The sequence below is a fragment of the Danio rerio genome, chromosome 17 (assembly GCF_049306965.1).
Source record: "Danio rerio strain Tuebingen ecotype United States chromosome 17, GRCz12tu, whole genome shotgun sequence".
In the NCBI taxonomy this organism is placed as follows: Eukaryota; Metazoa; Chordata; class Actinopteri; order Cypriniformes; family Danionidae; genus Danio; species Danio rerio.
This window is the reverse complement of record NC_133192.1, coordinates 35,685,825-35,704,864: the sequence shown is the minus strand read 5'-3', so window position 1 is coordinate 35,704,864 and position 19,040 is coordinate 35,685,825. Positions and strand designations below refer to the sequence as shown.

Here is a 19,040-nt window from a genome sequence, read left to right as displayed (position 1 = left end):
AATAAAGACAGGTTTAAATATTTTGAAACCAATTTAAGGTCAATATTATTAGCCCCCTTAAGCAATATTTATTTTTGATTGTCTGCAGAATAAACTAGCGTTATAATGACTTGCCTTATTACTCTAATTAAGCCTTCACTGTAAACGATTTCTGTTGTTTTCACAGTATTATACTGCATTTCTCAACAGTTTTTTACTGTATAAGCTCTGCACAGTGTGTTACTGTATATATTGTTGTTTTCACAGTATAATAATGTATTTTCAACTTTTCTATACTGTGAACATGGTTAACAGTATGCTACTGTACATTTTACAATGAATTTTGGGGAAAAATCAGTTACTGTGCATCTAAATACAGTACTGCAAATAACCAAGAACAACTCCACACACACTATATATTATGATTATTATGTTTATTTATTTTTGACAAATAATTTTGTTAAGTAAATAACCTAACCAGTCTCTTTAGACTGTTCAGTGCATTAAACTGTCCCCTGGTTTTCCATTTTTGGGTGCACTGCACCTTCATTTTAAAAGGTAACATGGAAATATTAAATAATATTCAATAAACATAACTTTGTGCTAAACTAAAACGTAAATTGGAACAAAAATAATTGATTCACGTAACCAAAGACTGTTAAACACACAAAATGATTCCATAGTCAGCTTAAATATCAGAGTGACCAGCCTGCTTTAGACGGATTCATGAATATTGGGCGCCCATGTGGGCCACCGTAGAGGTCCCATATCTCCGCATTTTCAAAACAACATTTTAAAATACGCACTATCTTAATACATAAACCACAGACTTAAGTTTAAAACAACTACATTCTCGCATGAAAAACGGTTAAAACTTTCTTTCATAACACATTTATTATCGAGCCATCGAAGACAGGGGCATGTCTCAATAGTCTAGGCCGATTAAAGCATGAGGTTAGCCGGGTACATGAGTGATGGTGCGCCGTCAACCCCTGGAGGTCAGAATCTCCCCTATCGGCAAAGCACACTTAAAATTAGGCATGATATCTATAAACAAACCACAGATTTGAGTTTGGAAGAACTACATTCTCGCATGAAAAACTGTTAAAACTTCATTTCGTGATATATTATGATATGATCTGGCTTTTCTCATCCTCCATTAGCCTCCTAACGTTACTGCTTGTTGGTGTAAAATGAATTCTGGGAGAAAACAATATTAATTCTCAAAACACTTCAAGCGAACCTTATGTCAGATATATGTAATTTTTTCGCTGGTAAAGTGAACAAAAAAAAACAATATTACTATTTAATCAATATCACGTTTGCACTGGTTCGGTTCAGCAGTCAAACGACACCGAATTGGATTGAACCGGATTGAACCGTTTGCTTGGTTTATGCTTGAATTATTTTATCACACGTGTTCACAAGCATATTCAGCAATATGCACTTAGTGTATAAATGCGTATGGCCGAGCAGTATAACGAAATAGTAATGATTCATTGTTGTATCTTACAATAATATACTAAAAGGAATCGGTTTTAGGCGGATTCGACTCTTTACTGTTCTAAGGAGCCGATTCATAGAACCGAGCTGACTCGATTCGACCTTCACCAGGCAAGCAACGGCTCTCCTTATTTGAAATCCACCTGTCGCCTTTTCTTCCAGTGAATTCATCCCCGGTAAGTGTTTCAAAGTCAAATTATGTCCGTTAAAGGATTGTTTTGTGTATATTTCTGTGTAGTGTGTGTAATTTTAAATAATTAACCAAGTTACCTTAGTTGTAGGTTCTTATGTCACGTAATTCGACGCCAGACCGTGATTGTAGTGTTTGCGAGGTACGTTAACTATTAGATAACGTAACATAGAGTGAGTTTATATTGAGTGAGTTTTTGACCATAGTAACGTTCTCTGATAAAAAAAAAAACGTAACTTTTACTTAGTGTTGTTAACTGCATTTTCTATTTCAGCACAACACTGAGATGAAGGCAAAGTCACCATGAAAAGTTAAACGTTTAACGTTAAGGTAAGCTCTGGTCTTCACGTGGTCATTATGACTAAGTTATCATTATGGTTAAATTTGTAAACTGTAAGTTAGTTATTTAAACTAAACTCACAATGAAACAAGTCTAAACTGTTTTATTAAATTGAGCTGATAATAAAATTCAGTTGATGTCTTTTAAGCTAACGTTAATATAAACATAATTCATATTAATTGTCTATTTCTCACTGGTTAATGAGCTTATTGTATAGTGCGTCATTAATTGTACATTTTATTTTTGGTGTTCAGGTGTAAGGAATGATTTGTATACAAATTTATTTTAACCCCACACAGATTGGTATGGTTGTACCATAAATTTAGATTATAAAATGTTAAGTCTTATTTTACTATTATTATATGTATCTTTTTTGCAGCTACAGCAATTGATGTTGAAAAACTGATGCTACCAATCTCTCCTCACTTGATTATTTAAGGTAATGTTGATGTCTTCCTCATTTTGTAAATTTTGAAATATCAAGTTGTTCACACATTTGTTGAGGAGTTTCATGTACAACCTATTTTTCTTCTTCCAGTAGTGACGCAGTGGCACAGTAGATAGTGCTGTCGCCTCACAGCAAGAAGGTCGCTGGTTCGAGCCTCGGCTGGGTCAGTTGGCGTTTCTGTGTGGAGTTTGCATGTTCTCCCTGCGTTTGCGTGGATTTCCTCCAGGTGCTCCGGTTTCCCCCACAGTCCAAAGACATGTGGTACAGGTGAATTGAGTAGGTTAAATTGTCTGTAGTGTATGAGTGTGAATGAGTGTGTGTGGATGCAGCTAGAAGGTCATCTGCTGCATAAAACAAATGCTGTATAAGTTCATTCCGCTGTGGCGACCCCAGATTAATAAAGGGACTAATCCGAAAAGAAAATGAATGAATTAATAAAACAACCATGGCTAGGCTGTTTGGCTATCAAATACTGAGTAAAAATTAGACACACATTTTTACTATAACTGTAGTCTTTGTATTTATTAGCAATTTTACTGGGCGTGTTTTTTTATTTTTATTTATACGTGTCTTGTCTTTTGTCATATTGTCCTTCTAGCTCAGATTGTGATGGACCTGGAATGCGACACCAGTTACTCCTAAGTCAAGAACCAAATAAAGCACAGATGTGGAGGGATCTGCAGCTAAACTAACTGGAGGAAAGGAACCTTTAGGTAAAAACACCTGCTTTATTTAGATCTGAAGTATTTTATTTGGCATAGAGTATTATTTTTTTATTCTTATTCTAATTTTATTTTATGTATATATTGAATAGAAGTCATTTAAATTGCACAATAAATGATTGAATATAAAATATCATCTACATGTCTTATTTATTATTGTCTTAAACATGGGTGCTCAACCCTGTTCCTGGAGATCGACCCTGATCAAACACAACTAAACCAACTAAATAGTATCTGGAGTAGAACTTGGTAATTAAAGACTGGTGTGTTTGATCAAGGTTCCAGGTGAGCTCTGTGGAAAGGTAGATCTCCAGGAACAGGGTTGAGCACCCCTGATCTAAATGCTCAAAAATGCTGTTTCCAAGGCGAGGTTGGATGTAGTTCAGAAATAGATTCATAAGTATCAATGCTTAAAGTAAACGTTTACTTCTCTCTGTAGACCAAACATGCTTAGTATCCCACACATTTTAATAAATTATTTATTTTGGTTACTTTTACATCTATATATGGGTAGGCAAGTATTTAATAAATAAAATTATTTTAAACCACTTGACTTAACCAAATGACTCTGTTACACTAGCTGCTGGAAAAAAATTGTAAAATAACAGATTTTTTTTTATTTACAGTGTGGGTGAACATACAACCTTGATGTCCAACAAAGGCTGCACAAGAGCTCATTTGATGGCACATATTCTGTCTACATCTCAGACGACCTGAAAGTGCTTCAACATCAGTGAGTAATAAATCTTCATATTATCATGCATTCAGGATGTCTTTGAGCCTATCTTTTATGTTAGTTTGTAATCAGCAGTGACTGTTTTAAAAAAAAAATAGGTATTTAAATTATTCTTAAGGTTTTACTGATGCTGTGCACAGTAACGGCATGATGATTTAATTTGAGGAAATGTCACTGGAGGTGTGTTGGTAAAAAAAAAAAAAGAAAAAAAATTGGACAAAATAACTCTAAAAGATTTATTTATCTCACTGACATGCCATCACTGCATATTGAAATACAATAATACGAATTGATCGCAGAATATTACCACAAACATTTCATGAAGTAGACTGCTTGACTACTCTTCAGTTCTCTGCTCAACTTTAACACATTTTGTCGTGTCGCTGCGCCTCTCGGCAGATTTTGCCAAAAATGAGTGCTTAGTGATTACTTTGTTTTATGCGAACCAAATGTCAGTAACTCTTCTTTAGCATTATTTTAAAAAATCACCCAGGGCTTTCATGTTCTCTAACGCAATTTTGTCTGTAAGTTAGAAGTGGATTTATATGTGTTAAAAGCTTAAAAGTACTTGATTAACATTAGTCACATTAAAATAGATTATTTTATTTATTTATTTATTTTAAATATGTAGCCTCTTAAGGTCAGAATAAACTGTGTTCACCCCTCTTAAATTCGTGGAAGCGCTAGTAGAGTGATCATGGAATCAGATATTCAAGCTCTACAGAGTCAAATATTAAGTTAAGATGAGACTTTATTTTTTATATACCTGTGTGGATACTTGACTAGTTTTGACTTGACTGATCTTTTCCCCATTAACGTTAGTGTAATTGTAAATTGACAACAAACTATTTCGCCAACAAAAACGATAAAAAACAGTGTTTTATATATATATATATATATATATATATATATATATATATATATATATATATATATATATAAAAGAGCAGTGCGGTGTTTGGTTTCTGAATGAATGAAATAATTTGAGGCATGATTAGTTTTTTCTCCAGTGATTGATTTTGCTTGTCGTTTTTGCAGGATCATCATCATGCTGCTGCCCTTTTTTCACTGTCCCTTTTCCACAACAGCATTTGGCCTTCATCATTTCCTGTCTTGTAGCAGTATTTTCACCTGTTTTTAAAATTGTAATAGTTTTTGATGCATTTATTGTTGACTGGTTTTAATGATCAATTGTTCATTAGTGTTCTGTTGCTCTGTTATATTGAATAATTGCTATTGTTTCAGTATGGTTTACACAATAAACTTTTATTGTGAAGTTAAAGTTTCAGTTTCTTTATTTTTCTTGTATTTCTTGAACAGTTAAAATATCACTGTGCAATTTTTTTTTACATTTTTACTCATTATAAAGTAGCACTAATAAATACAATAAAATAACATTTAATAACTGTAAAATACTATACAGTAATAATGAAAGTAACGTTAAAATACCGTAGTTCTGCATGGTAATAATGTACAGTAAAATACTGTTTTCAGTTTTGCAGTATGTGTATCACTACTGTAATTGGTGTTACAGTAAAAAAAGAAAACAGTAAAATGATGTATTACATTTTACAGTAAATGTAATACTAATGTAATTAGTATTACAGTAATGTTACTGTTTTATGAAATACAGCAGCTACTGGATAATTGTTGCCAGTAACTTACTGTTAATTTAACAAGAAATCGTTTACAGTGTTTGAACTGCACTTTAATCTGAATGCTTGTATTTTGAAAAATATCTAGTAAAATATTATGTGTGCTGTCATTGTAGCAAAGACAAAAAGAAATCAGTAATTAGAAATGAGATATCAAAACTATTATGTTCAGAAATAAGTTATTAAATTTTCTTTCCATGAAACAGAAATTGGGCAGGAAAAGGTTTGCTAATATTCAAGAGGGCTAATAATTCTGACTTCAACTGTATACATACAGTTATTTTCCACCCTGCAAAGGAAAGAGAAATAAATACAATAGAATAAAAATATGAAACAAACTGTGCTTTAAGCATCTTCACTGTAAGAAAAACACTTTAGCTACAGCAGTCCTTCAGTCAAGAGCAGCGAGGGTTTTCTCGTTATGTTTGTTTAATAATGATAAAAACAGGCGGCAGAAGGATTATAGCGCGCTGTATCTTTAATGGTTTCTCTTTCACGTCTTTTGATCCTCAACTCGTCTGTTTATTATACAAATGAGGGTTAATGTAAGGCCCCGTTTACACTAGTGCGTTTTAGTTTTAAAACGGCGTTTTAGAATGAAAACGATCCGCGTCCACACTCGCGTTTCACCCAGCGTTTCTGAACTGCTCTCCGTCCACACCAAAACGCTGAAAACGCACATCACGTGACCACACACACACTCTCAGGCAAGCGCTGTAGCCAATCTACCCAGATGAGAGCTGTGCTAGTCGGACTGCTCAGCAAGCATCACCCGCTGGATCTAACCTCACTATATTTATTAAACGGAATATTTCTTTCATCTTGTTGTCTTTATTTAACGACATATTCATTGGACATTGGAATCTATTACTTGTTCTCAGGTAACGTGTTTTGGCTAAGCGCAAAGATAAGTTAATGATTAATGTAAGCACGTACATTCTGTATATTGACTGATCGCTTGCCTTTATTTCCTATAATGTATAAACTTATTGTATGTTATACTTTTATAATGGCCATTATCGATTAAAACTGATATTCAGCAAAGAGAGGGTGTGTTTCGTATTTTCACTGAAATTGAAAGGAGGCAGTTGTTATCGGCTCCGTTTTATTATAAATATGCACACAGTGAAGATGACGCTCATATTTGCAGCACGACGCCTCAACATTTTTGCTGTCTGTTTAGTTGTTAATATTAAAATGAAAATAGGCAGTTCCTTATATCATGTTTACATTTTATTGTTGAGAAAGTAAAACAACGTAGCCAGGGTGATGTGAATGAAGTTATAAAGTACACTGTTCCCTTTGAAGATTTACCCGTGTCCTCGGTATAGTCTGTTTTCCATATCAAACTGAGAAGAAGAGACTGCAGCCTTGATCAAACTTGCGAAGTTTTAACTTACACGGAGAAGATGCAGGACTGAACTGTGCGTGTTAGGCTACTTAATATTCAGGAAAAGCCCCAATCAGAGAGGCGAATGTCTGCAGCCCCGCCTCCGTTTTCAAATGTCTCCGTTTTCCATCATCCACACTGAGACGGAGCAGCTGCGTTTCAGAATGAAAACGGTCTCTCCAGCGTTTTCGAAACGCTCCGTTTTCGGCGCTCGAGAACTCCGGCGTAGTGTGGACGGATGGCGTAACCGTAGCAAAACTTATGCGTTTTCAAACTAAAACGCATTAGTGTAAACGGGGCCTAAATAATCACTAAACACCGCGTTTTGACACCTATTTGACCATTAAAGCGTTCACGTTAAGATGACTTTAGATGTCTGCGCTCCTCTGCTCGTCTCAGTGTGCGAATGAGAGTGAATGCTGAGCGGCCGCATGCTTCTGACTGCGTGATCGTGCTGCACACACACATAAGCTCTTTCGCGCTTTTAAGAGCAACACGTGTACAACTGTGGCGAAATATGATGCAATAATCATTTATCTCGATTAATGGTTTTTATAATCGTTTGAAACCGAAATCTAAATCGGATTTTCGATTAATTGCAAAGCCCTTTATAATAGTGGACCATTTTTATGCCTTTTTCTACCTCAATACTTATCCTCTCCCGCGCCCCCCCGTGAACTCTGGCGCCCCCCTTAGGGGGGCGCGGACCCCAGGTTGGGAACCACTGCTGTAGATCTACATCAGGTTTAGGAATAGAGCAGGGGTGTCCAAACACGTCCAAACTTATGGTGCATTCAAATCAAATTGTATTTACATGAACGCACCACAAAGTCATTATTGAAAGTCACACCTGACTTCATTATTATGACTTGTCAGCTCATAAGTTAGAATGTCCCTTGACTTAAACCACGTTAAGTTGAACAACTTGAACGCAGGATCAGTCCTTTAGGGCCACTGTCCTGAAGTGTACAGCTCTAGCCATAATTAAACACACCTGAACCAGGTATTCAAGCTCTGACCAAGCCTATAGAACTCTTATACTATTATCTACAAGATTTTCTATATACTCCTATCAACATTTTATGCTTCTAGAAAACTCTCAGCATTTCTTAGGATTTGATATGTGCAGGTGAGTGGGCTTGAAAAACCACCTGTGGACATGCTATTTTCCTCTCCATATATGCACCAGACTCATTGATATAAGCACCTCATACTTTTTAGAAAACATTGTGCAATTCTGAGCAGGTGAGTGGGCTTGACAAACCAACTGTATGGCATGCTCTCCAGTAGACAGCATTATCTGTGTCTGCTCTCCATGCATTTTTGTCTACACTCTCCACTCTCCATAAAAAGTGATAAACCATGAAAAATGTTACTCTAATTTAGTTAGTTATTTAAAATTTAGTTCTAAATAATATAGTTTCAACCTCTTTCTCCTAGCACATGTCGTTAATGTCACTATCTAGAGGTCATTGCTGGCAACCATTAAAGGAGTAAAATTATTTCAATACATTAAAATCACTTATTTGGAAAACAAAGCATGTTTCTCATATAATATATCTAGTAAAAGACAGAAAATATCACTTCACAAACTGTGTTGTAAATAAATCATAGGATCATTTTCATCTTAGTCAATAATAGTATTGAAATTAATTTAAAACATTTTAACACAACAGTATAATACCACACAATTAAATTCTCCCTTTTTGAAATGAATGTAACTGGCTTGTAAAATAGATCAATTGAACAAAGGTACTGTTTGAGTAGAAGCATCAATAATATATCACTAAAGCTATAATAAACCCAAAACAATACAATTTAAATGGTTGTTGCTTTTTATGTTTTTAGGTTATTTTTAACATTGCACATTTTGTGTGTTTACAGCACTTATTTGCAATATATATATACTTTTTTATTCCATTGTAAATGTTACTGTGATGGGGAAGGCGTGATCGAACACCCAGAAAGGGGGGAGAGCAAGCGGAGACACCGGCGGCTGGTCAGTGGTCTAATCATAAATAATTATTAACACCTGTATTTTCTAGTGATTGGGCCGGAGAGACACCTTCATAAGGGGAGGAGAAGCAGAAGCCGGGAGAGAGGAGAGCCTGTCCACTTGCAGACTCGACATGCACATACACACACAGCATTATAAATAAAAGTTTGTGCTTACCTGATATCGCCGACCCTGCCTTCTTCTTCCCACAAAACGAACATTATTACAGTTACATTTCAAATGTTTTATAGATTTCTATCAACCGTATTTTCATATGCCATATCATTTCATTTTTAAAAGACAGAGCACTTTATATGACCATATTACTGTAAACATTTTAATAAAATATTAAGTTGTAAAGTCTAGTATTAAATGGAGGGAGAGGGAGAGAGAGAGAGAGTGTGTGTGTGTACTTTTTGTTTTTTGTTTTTTTTGGTTTACAAGGACAGTTTTTTGTATACTGACCTGGGGTCCGTTCTTCGTACGTGGATTACTCAGTTAGCTGGATTTGGATATTGACGATTTGACACGATCCAGGATCGTTTCGTTCTTCAAAGCTAATCCGAGAGTTGTTGTCATAGCAACAGTTCTGCTAGGTCAAACCTGATCGGGAGCAGGTTCAAGTCATATAAACAGGATTAGATCGGCTTAGTTCAAGCAAAGATAATACAGAAAGTATGTTCCGAATTCTGATATTTTATTACAGTAGTAGTTATATACACTTGGGAAAATGGTAATTTTTTTAAACTATATATATAAAATTATAGTCATTAATAAAATAAATAAAGTTATACATATTAATAAAACGTATGCAATCTGCACCCTCGAAATGAAAGTACAAAGACTGCCACCTGGTGGTGCAAAGAGAAAACTTATTGATATGAACTTTTTAGATCGCTTTAGTACAAATTGTGGATAATAGAAATACACAATATGTGACTTTTTTAAAAGCAATAATACATTTATGCAGTCATAAACATGTTTTGATAGTTAATATGCCGGTGATTTGATGCTTCGCAAAAGTTGCAGACACCTTTACCAATATGAAAATGCTTTTGTAAACAACCAGTTATTCTTTACACCAATTAAAAAACGGCTACTATAATAAAGAAAATATTTTCTAAATGTAGAACTAAATACATTGATTTGCATTGAAATACATGATGAATACACTTGACACATGAACGTGGAAAGCCTGCAGCTCACAACAAATGTGGAAGGTTATTGCGTGTCATATTTAACAAGCCGTTTACTGCTAATTAGATGTAATTTTGCTCACATGGATAATTGAATATTAATCAGATGATGTCATTACGCTGCTGTGCCGTCAGCCAATCGTTGCATTGCTGATCATGATTTCGAGGATCGATAGATCTGTCCTTCACAACACACGCAGCGATCTCAGATCAGTTTATCCAGACATTCTAATCTGATTCGCGAACTCGTTTGAAGAACCAAATTAGCGAGAGATCAGTTATCAAGATTAAAAGATCCGGGATCTGCCAAATAATCTTAGATAATTTAAGCGAGGTACGAAGAACGGACCCCTGGGTCTGACTATAGGGCCAGACAGAATCTGTGGACATTTTTGCTATTTACAGGAACACTGTTCAGAATTTTGTAAAAATAAATGAGTAGGTTCATGTGGAATGATTTTTAAAGTATCATAACTAAAAACTTAATATATGAAATAGAAAATAATACATAATTAGCTTTTATTTAATGTTTACAATGCAAATCCAATTAGAACAACTTATTTGGTGAATAAAGCAAGTCTCTCATATAATATATCTACTAAAAGACAGAAAATATGACTTCATGAACTGAATTGTTTTAATATTACTGTAATTATTTTAAAATCTGAATAAATATTAATATACACACATGCACACAAGTAAATAAACAGACTCAAAGATGGGCTAAAAATTTGTAGAAATCTGTGGATTTCTGCATGCGCAGATTCCGTATGGGAGTTGTACTCTATTGTGGTGGTTTATGAGGACATGCCTGATGTCCTTGTAATTCAAAACAATTCAAAACCATACTTAAAGGGGTCTTTTGACTTTAAAAATTGCCACAGGCTTCCTGTGAGGATTGGGTTAAGGGGTAGTGCCATATAATGACATTTTTTTAATATTTAAAAGTTACGCCTATGGAGAGTCCCTGTAAATCACCAATACCAACATGTCAGTCTTAGTTACACATGCTTTTCCATTACCAACATTATTCATTCATTAATTTTCCTTCAGCGTAGTCCCTTTATTCACCACAGTGGAGTGAACCAGCATATGTTTTACACAGCGAATGCCCTTCCAGCTGCAACCCAGGACTGCGAAACACCCATACACACTCATTCACACATATATGGCCTATTTAGTTTATTCAACTTACCTATGGCACATATCTTTGGACTGTGGGGGAAACTAGAGCACCCTGATGAAACCCACGTCAACATGGGGAGAACATGCAAACTCCACACAGAAATAATAACTGGCCCAGCCGGGACTCAAACCAGCGATCTTCTTGCTGTGAGGCGTCAGTGCTAATCACTAAGCCAGCAGGTCACCCAATCAACATTATAATTGTAGAATTATTGCTTATAAAAGCTACACACTTTACTTCCATTGCCAGAGTTGCCTTAAAAAAAACAAAAACTAAAAAAAAAAAAAAAAAACAAGAGGAGCGGGCTAAAATTCATTTCACAATGATATTAATACACAAATGCTGAACTTGTTCTGAGGCTGGAATATTCCTTTAAGGGCTTGATGTTTAGCGATGATGTTATTGGTGTGTCAGAGCGGGACGGGTCCAGGGGAGTCGCTCTACCTGTATCTGAAATTAATTACACACTTTATTGCATCACAGAATCACCAGCTCAGATCTGGCGCTGAGGTGCAGAAGCTCTCCAGCTTTATTAACATGAGCGCAAGAGCATTGTGGGAAATACCAGAGTAGGCTGTTGGGGAAGCTGGAGTCTTGTCCATTAATAGACACCGCTGTTTGCTGCTGCATTATAGAAGCAAGCGTTTTCTGCTGTTGCAAAAAAAAAAAGGATCACAGAGAGCTTTTTTTTTTCACAGAGAGCTTTTCAGGCAAGCGCAGCTAAATCTAGATCAGCGCTCGCCATGTAACCCCATACCGGACGTCAGATTTTACTGTGAAAAGTCAGCACGTCAGCACAGGCCTCCTAGGAGGACAACAGCGCTCTGCGGGTCATTATTTAAGCATTCTTAATTGGCAACAAGCTCAAGCCAACAAAACGAGCTGCTGTTTTCTGCTGGCAGAGCACAAAAATAAAACCCAGCATATCTCAATCTATCCTAACATCTAACAAATATATCAAGGAACTGCACTGCATATAGGCTTGCAGGATCACAAATGAATTGTTGAAGTGTTTGTGTGGTGAAAATATTATGGAAATATAAAGTACTATAAAAAAGGTATATGTTGTCTTTATTGTGGGCTATTTTAGAGCTTGTTTTTGAATTATAACACAATTTAATAATAACAATCTGATAAAAGTATTTAGAGACAAAATTGTTTGGTGTGTGGTGGAAATTAAATAGCTCTATTCTCCCTTCCAGCTGCAACCCATCTCTGGGAAACATCCACAGACACACACACACACACACACACACACACACATCAGACAATTTAGCCTATCCAATTCACCTGTACCGCATGTCTTTGGACTGTGGGGGAAACCGGAGCACCCGGAGGAAACCCACGCGATCGCAGGGAGAACATGCAAACTCCACAGAGAAACGCAGAGGCTCGAACCAGCGACCCAGCGACCTTCTTGCTGTGAGGCGACAGCACTACCTACTGCGCCACTGCGTCGCCTAATTGAATTGAATTGAATTTTTAAATTGAATTTTTTCATTTCATTTTTAATTTAATATTTAATTAAATTTAAAATGTTATTTTATTTAAAATTTTATATTTATTTTAATTTCAGTTTTTGGCATATTTTATCACATAGATGTATTAAAACCATATTTTTTGTATATTAATTTAATATTTAATTTAACCTTATTTAAAATGTAATATTCAATTTAATTTAACTTAATTTAATTCTGTCATATTTTATCACATAGGTGTATTAAAAAACAATTTTATCAATTATTTACTGTCTAATTTAATTTTAAATATAATTTTTAATTTAACTTAATTTAATTATGTATTAAAAACATAGTTTTTTCTGGATTTTTACAATAAAGTTTGAAATTTATTTTTATACATTATCACATTTTACAGAACTAAACAGTCAGTGACAGCAGCAGTTACTAAATATATATATATATATATATATATATATATATATATATATATATATATATATATATATATATATATATATATATATATATATAAAATAAATAAATAAAAATAATAATAACAAGTTACACTACCAGTAAATAAAAACTAATTACAAAAAGACGCATACATCATTTTCAAATTTCAAAGGATTCAGTCAGAATATGTCCTGTTGCCATGTTCAGATGCATAGTGACAGGTGCCCATCTTTGTTTAAAAATATACAATTTCAATTGAAGTTGAGCAGTCATGTATTCCATATACATACATTCCATATATTGATTCAAGTTTTTCTAGCCACTGTGCTATTGTTAAAGGTTGTGGCTTCATCCGATTTACTGTTATAGACTTTCTTGCACTTAGTAAAAGTACTGTATATGTAGTAGATATCCCTGGTTTTTAATATACGCATTCTGGAGTATCCCTTCATTTGCCTTAATCATGCAAGTTAATATCTGCTGAATCCAGAATTTGTCTATTATGTATGTGTCAATAAAGGTTTTTAATGATTAGTTTTGCTTTGTGACATATTTTTATATAAATCATCTCCCTACAATAAATTCTGAAGCTACAGTTGAAGTCAGATTTATTAGCCCCCCTTTGACTTTTTTATATTTTCCTAATGTTGTTTAACAGAGCATGGACATTTTTTTACAGTATGTCTTATAATGTTTTTTTCTTCTGGAGAAAGTCTTATTTGTTTTATTTCGGCTAGAATAAAATCAGTTTTTTTTTTTTTTTACAAACCATTTTAAGGACAAAATTATAAGCCCCTTTAAGCTTTTTTATGGTCTACAGAACAAACCATGTTATACAATAAATTGCATAATTACCCTAACCTGCCTAGTTAAGCTAATTAGTTAAGCTTTTAAATGTCACTTTAAGCTGTCTTGAAAAATATCTAGTAAAATAATTTTTACTGTCATCATGGCAAAGATAAAATAAATCAATTATTAGAAATGAGTTATTAAAACTCTTGTATTTAGAAATGTGTTGATAAAATCTTATCTCCATTAAACAGAAATTGGGGGAAAAACAGGGGGGAGCATGTTAAATTTTAAACATGCACTAATTGTTCTGAAGGTAAAGTTAAAGACTACAATCTGAGTCTCTAACTTTACCTTCTAATAGCCCAACTTTACCTTTTTTAAGAGTCTGCTCTGGGATTAGAATATTTATTTTTAACAATAATTTACAAATATGTTAGACGCATGTAATTGCACTGAATTAAATGCAGTTTATGCTTTTACATAGACAAAAACAATACTTTTAAATTAATGAAATCTTAAAAATTATAGATTTTATAAATTATAAAAAAGTATTCATTTGTTTTATTGTAATAATGATTTGTATTTTAATGAGTGTTTATTATTAAATAAATTAATAATAATAGTAAAGTATTATTATTATTAAAAATATTATTATTATTATTTTTATCATTATTATTTTATATGTTCCTTTTTGCACCGTATAAAGCATTTTAAAGGCACCAAAAGATTCATTGTGGTGACCCCTAATAAATAAGGGAATAAGCCGAAGGAAAATGAATATAATATAATATAATATAATATAATATAATATAATATAATATAATATAATATAATATAATATAATATAATATAATATAATATAATATAATGCAGAAACTAACTAAATAAATAAATAAATAAATAAATAAAATAAAATAAGATAAAATAAAATAAAATAAAATAATGCTGTGGATGTCAGAAAAAAAAACCCATAAGCAGATGTTTTTAGAGACATTACAATTTTACCTTCAAACAGAAGTCATGGAAAGGGCACAGTTACATTCATTTGATTGACTTTACTCTTTAGCTAATATTCCATCACTCTTTTACAGTGTCCTACAGTCTATTTCCCCCTGCTGCACTGAATGTGTGTGTATTGCAGTAAGTCCGACAGGTCTTTCGCTGGAGCTGACATGAACATTTCCAGCTGCCATCTCTCTGTAAGGACAGTCTTAGCACTCCCAGATGAGACACTCTCCAGTTCACACACGCTGAATGCAGACTGAATCTTAACCAACTTAAATAGCACGCATGCAGCGGCCACTAGTCTGTAAACCTTCTGTCTCACGTTCTCTCACTCCCTCGCTGGCTCACACCAGTTGGTGCTGGTTTAGATGGTTCAGCACCAGTCATGCTTTTTATCAGGTAAAACTACGTATAGGCTACACAGAGGACACACAATGCCGTTCGGCTGGTTAAGAAACAATTACAACCAAAACATAAAGTATATGTTTAAACAGTAATCTGGGTAGTTTGCAGTGATGTAAAGTAAATAATTACAAATACTTAAATAACTGTAATTGAGTAGTTTTTTTCAGGAGTTGTAATTTATTAAGTAGTTTTATAAATGTGTACTTTGACTTTCCCTTGAGTACATTTTTAGTGCTGTATTTGTAGTTTTACTCCACTACTTTTCTTTAACCTGCAGTCACTATTTTATTATTTCAAGAGTTCCCACTTAGCTGATAATCAATAAAGCTTGTTTGGCATGCTGTCCTGGGAGAGAGCCTTGAGCTCGTAATATCCTCAAGCCCCCTCCCGTTAGAAGGCGAAAGGGAAGTTCGAGCTTAGGTAGGTCTCGAGAACTCCCCTGCTTGTCGCGGTGAGAGAAGTGTAAACTAAGGTTGTCTTGGGTGATAATTTGGTTTAGTCAATTGGCTATGATGTTTGTTGTTGGACAGTAGGAGGACACCGGGGAACCTGGGGGAAACCCACGCGAACACGGAAAGAACATAGAAACTTCACACAGAAACGTCAACCGGCCCAGTAGGAGGTTGGACCAGCAGTGTTCTTGCTGTGAGGTGACAGTGCTAGCCACTGGGCCACCGGGTTGCCCAGGGGGTGAGGGGGGGTGTACTACAAGATGAAGATAGCTGGAGTGAAACAAGACGAAGACAGCTGGAGTGAAAAACTCAGGTTATTTATAATGCTTCCGTAATCATCTAATAGAGCAGATTACAGAGCTAATGAGGTGCCAGCCATGATCACATACACATGATCCTCTCAATATTAGTTTATAAATAAACCACACTTCTTGTCTATGGGGATTAGAAAAATCCTGTGATTCCTGTCCAGTCAAATCACACATATAGAAGATAAATCGCCTCATAATAAACTAAATCAAGACATGGGTGCTTTGTTATAGCAGTAAACTGTTTGGAAGCATTATAAGTGTCCAAGTAGATGTCCAAAATCTTTACACCCATTGACCCAGAGGCTGTTTAGATGCATGTCACTGATGAGAAGATGATGGATGTTTACTGTATGACTGAAATGGCCTTAAACACCCAGCAGGCACAAAATGTCAACATGACGTCAGATTGACGTAGTACCCTAACGACATGAATACTTAGCATTTTGTTTGTTTTTGTTGGCTTGACGTTGGATTTTGGTCACTTTCTAACAACCAAAAATTGACCAAATATCAACTTCATTTGATGTCTTTACTGGACATAAAATAATGTTGTCCTTAGACGCTGTCTAGAATTTTGGTCACCTGACATCACACCCTTAAATATAACCTAATATTAATGTCTTATGACGTTGTGTGGGCAATAACTCAATGCACTACAGAATGTTAAGTTTACACACACATGCACAATGTCTGCAGGTTATGCTATCTATCAGGTTATGCTATCTATCTATCTATCTATCTATCTATCTATCTATCTATCTATCTATCTATCTATCTATCTATCTATCTATCTATCTATCTATCTATCTATCTATCTATCTATCTATCTATCTATCTATCTATCTATCTATCTATCTATCATCTATCTATCATTTATGTCAATTCAGATTTCATATTGTAATGCACATTATTTCTACATATTTGAATAATTATATTTTAGTTAAAAGTTTTACAATTTTATCCATTTAATTTTATTATTTTATTTTGATAAGATTTTTACAATATTATTTTAATAATTAGTTTTTCTTCTGACATATTCATTAGTTTAATGTAACCTTTATATAATGGAACAAAGGGTTTCCCTTTATGTGACATACTATTTTTTGCTTTAGCTTTATTAGTTTTACTTTAACTTAATTAAAATTTGAAGTATTTTAATTTGAAGTGTTTGTGAAAGTATTTGCATAAATATTAACAAAAGTATTTGTACCACAATCTCATTCAAAGTTCTATAATGACAGAATTTTCTAATTTGTTAGTTTTTCTCAGTGGCTTTGGTGCATTTCTCACAACACTATTTACATTTGCACAAAAGATAATGCATTTCTCACAACAATTAGTACAAACTGCAAAACCTAGATGATAACCTGCAAAAGCATGTCATTCATGATAATGAAAGTGTCAGTGTCATCTAGATTAAGAGTCCTGACACCAATGTTTATGATCGAAATAGTACAATGGCTTTTTCATGTTTTCATTATGACAGTTTACTCAGGACATTTTTTCCAATGCAAAAAAAGTCAGATTTTGGTGACACTTGCTGAAAATGGTCAAGACAGCACTATTAAAAATTTGCACATCAGTTTGAAAACTACAGTAAAGTTAAAAATTAGTGAAGTGTCTGAGTACAAGACACTGAATATGTAAGTTTCACATTTTTACTGCATTTGCTCTTTGCAATTCTAATTTATTCACAACATTGTGCAAAAGAATAAATACACTTTTACTGTATTCACAACAAACAAACTTTCTTTGGGTAGAGCTGTGCTTAACTGTAAACAATATTGCAGTACATATTGGAACTGAACCTACAACACACAAAGGTCTGTAAATCATTCATGAAATTATTCAAATTAGAAGACATTTTCAGGAAAAAAAAGATTACATTTTTTTTAAATAAAATTTGCTTGACAGATTTTGACAACTAGTTCAACATTGTTGTATGTAATGACTCAAGTAATGAAATGAGAACTATTAATTTTATATGGAATGACTGTTCAGCATTCACAAGTTTACTTAATTTTGACTGACATGACATAAGCAAATGATAATGTTATTAAACAGCAGAGAGTTGTATGAAAGCAATATGTAAATAGTGTTGTGAGAAATGCACCAAAGCAATTGAGAAAAACTGTAATCAATTTGTGTCAGGACAACATGAAAGAATTGTGTGGAACCCAGCAGTTTTTGCAGTGATGTACAGTGAAAGTCAAACACGTTCTTAGCATAACTGCACATGATGGACTGGATCAGGGATTGTGAAGGCTGGTTTAAGTGGCTTGTTGGAGAACGAGTATATATATATTTATATATATATATATATCACCCCAGTCCTAATTTCTAGCAGAACCGCTCATATATTCCAGGCGGTAAATGAGGAGGGCTGTGTGGTTACAGAGATTGAAATACATTCATTAACTTTTCCCTTTTTGCTAATATAAGCCTTTTAACGCCACGCATCCCTGAAATTTACATTTAAATTAAATTGACTGGGGGCCAGATGAGGAGGCACCCCCGACACGGCCCCTGGGTGACTGTTATTTACTGATCTCCTCTCCTCGTTGGTCAGTCTCCGCCACACGTCCTCCTCCCATCTGATGCTTTTCCCCTTATTCCATCACCATGTGATGAGAAGGAGCTTCTGTCTTTAAAGCAAAATACACTGCAGATGAATTGGGTCAAAATTATTACTGTTGGTTATTATCATAGTTCCTCGTGATTAATTATATCCTGGTTTGTAAGCATGTGTATGCAAATGAAGAATGAATTAAAGAAATATGCAGTAATTTATATGCATTTACGGCTCAAAACATTGTACTCT

At 34.2% G+C, this 19,040-nt stretch overlaps 1 long non-coding RNA gene across 2 annotated transcripts; it reads left to right on the top strand.

Moving 5' to 3' along the window:
• Window positions 1-695: 695 nt before the first annotated feature.
• On the top strand, window positions 696-5,198 carry LOC137488040 (uncharacterized). 2 transcript variants are annotated; one of them, XR_011006922.2, is made up of 8 exons: window positions 696-1,658; window positions 1,758-1,814; window positions 1,947-2,002; window positions 2,392-2,451; window positions 2,551-2,727; window positions 3,059-3,173; window positions 3,809-3,915; window positions 4,957-5,198. It is a non-coding gene; the product is annotated as an uncharacterized lncRNA (long non-coding RNA). The 2 variants fall into 2 exon arrangements; XR_012393038.1 differs by lacking the exon at window positions 1,758-1,814.
• The last annotated feature ends 13,842 nt before the right edge of the window (window positions 5,199-19,040 follow it).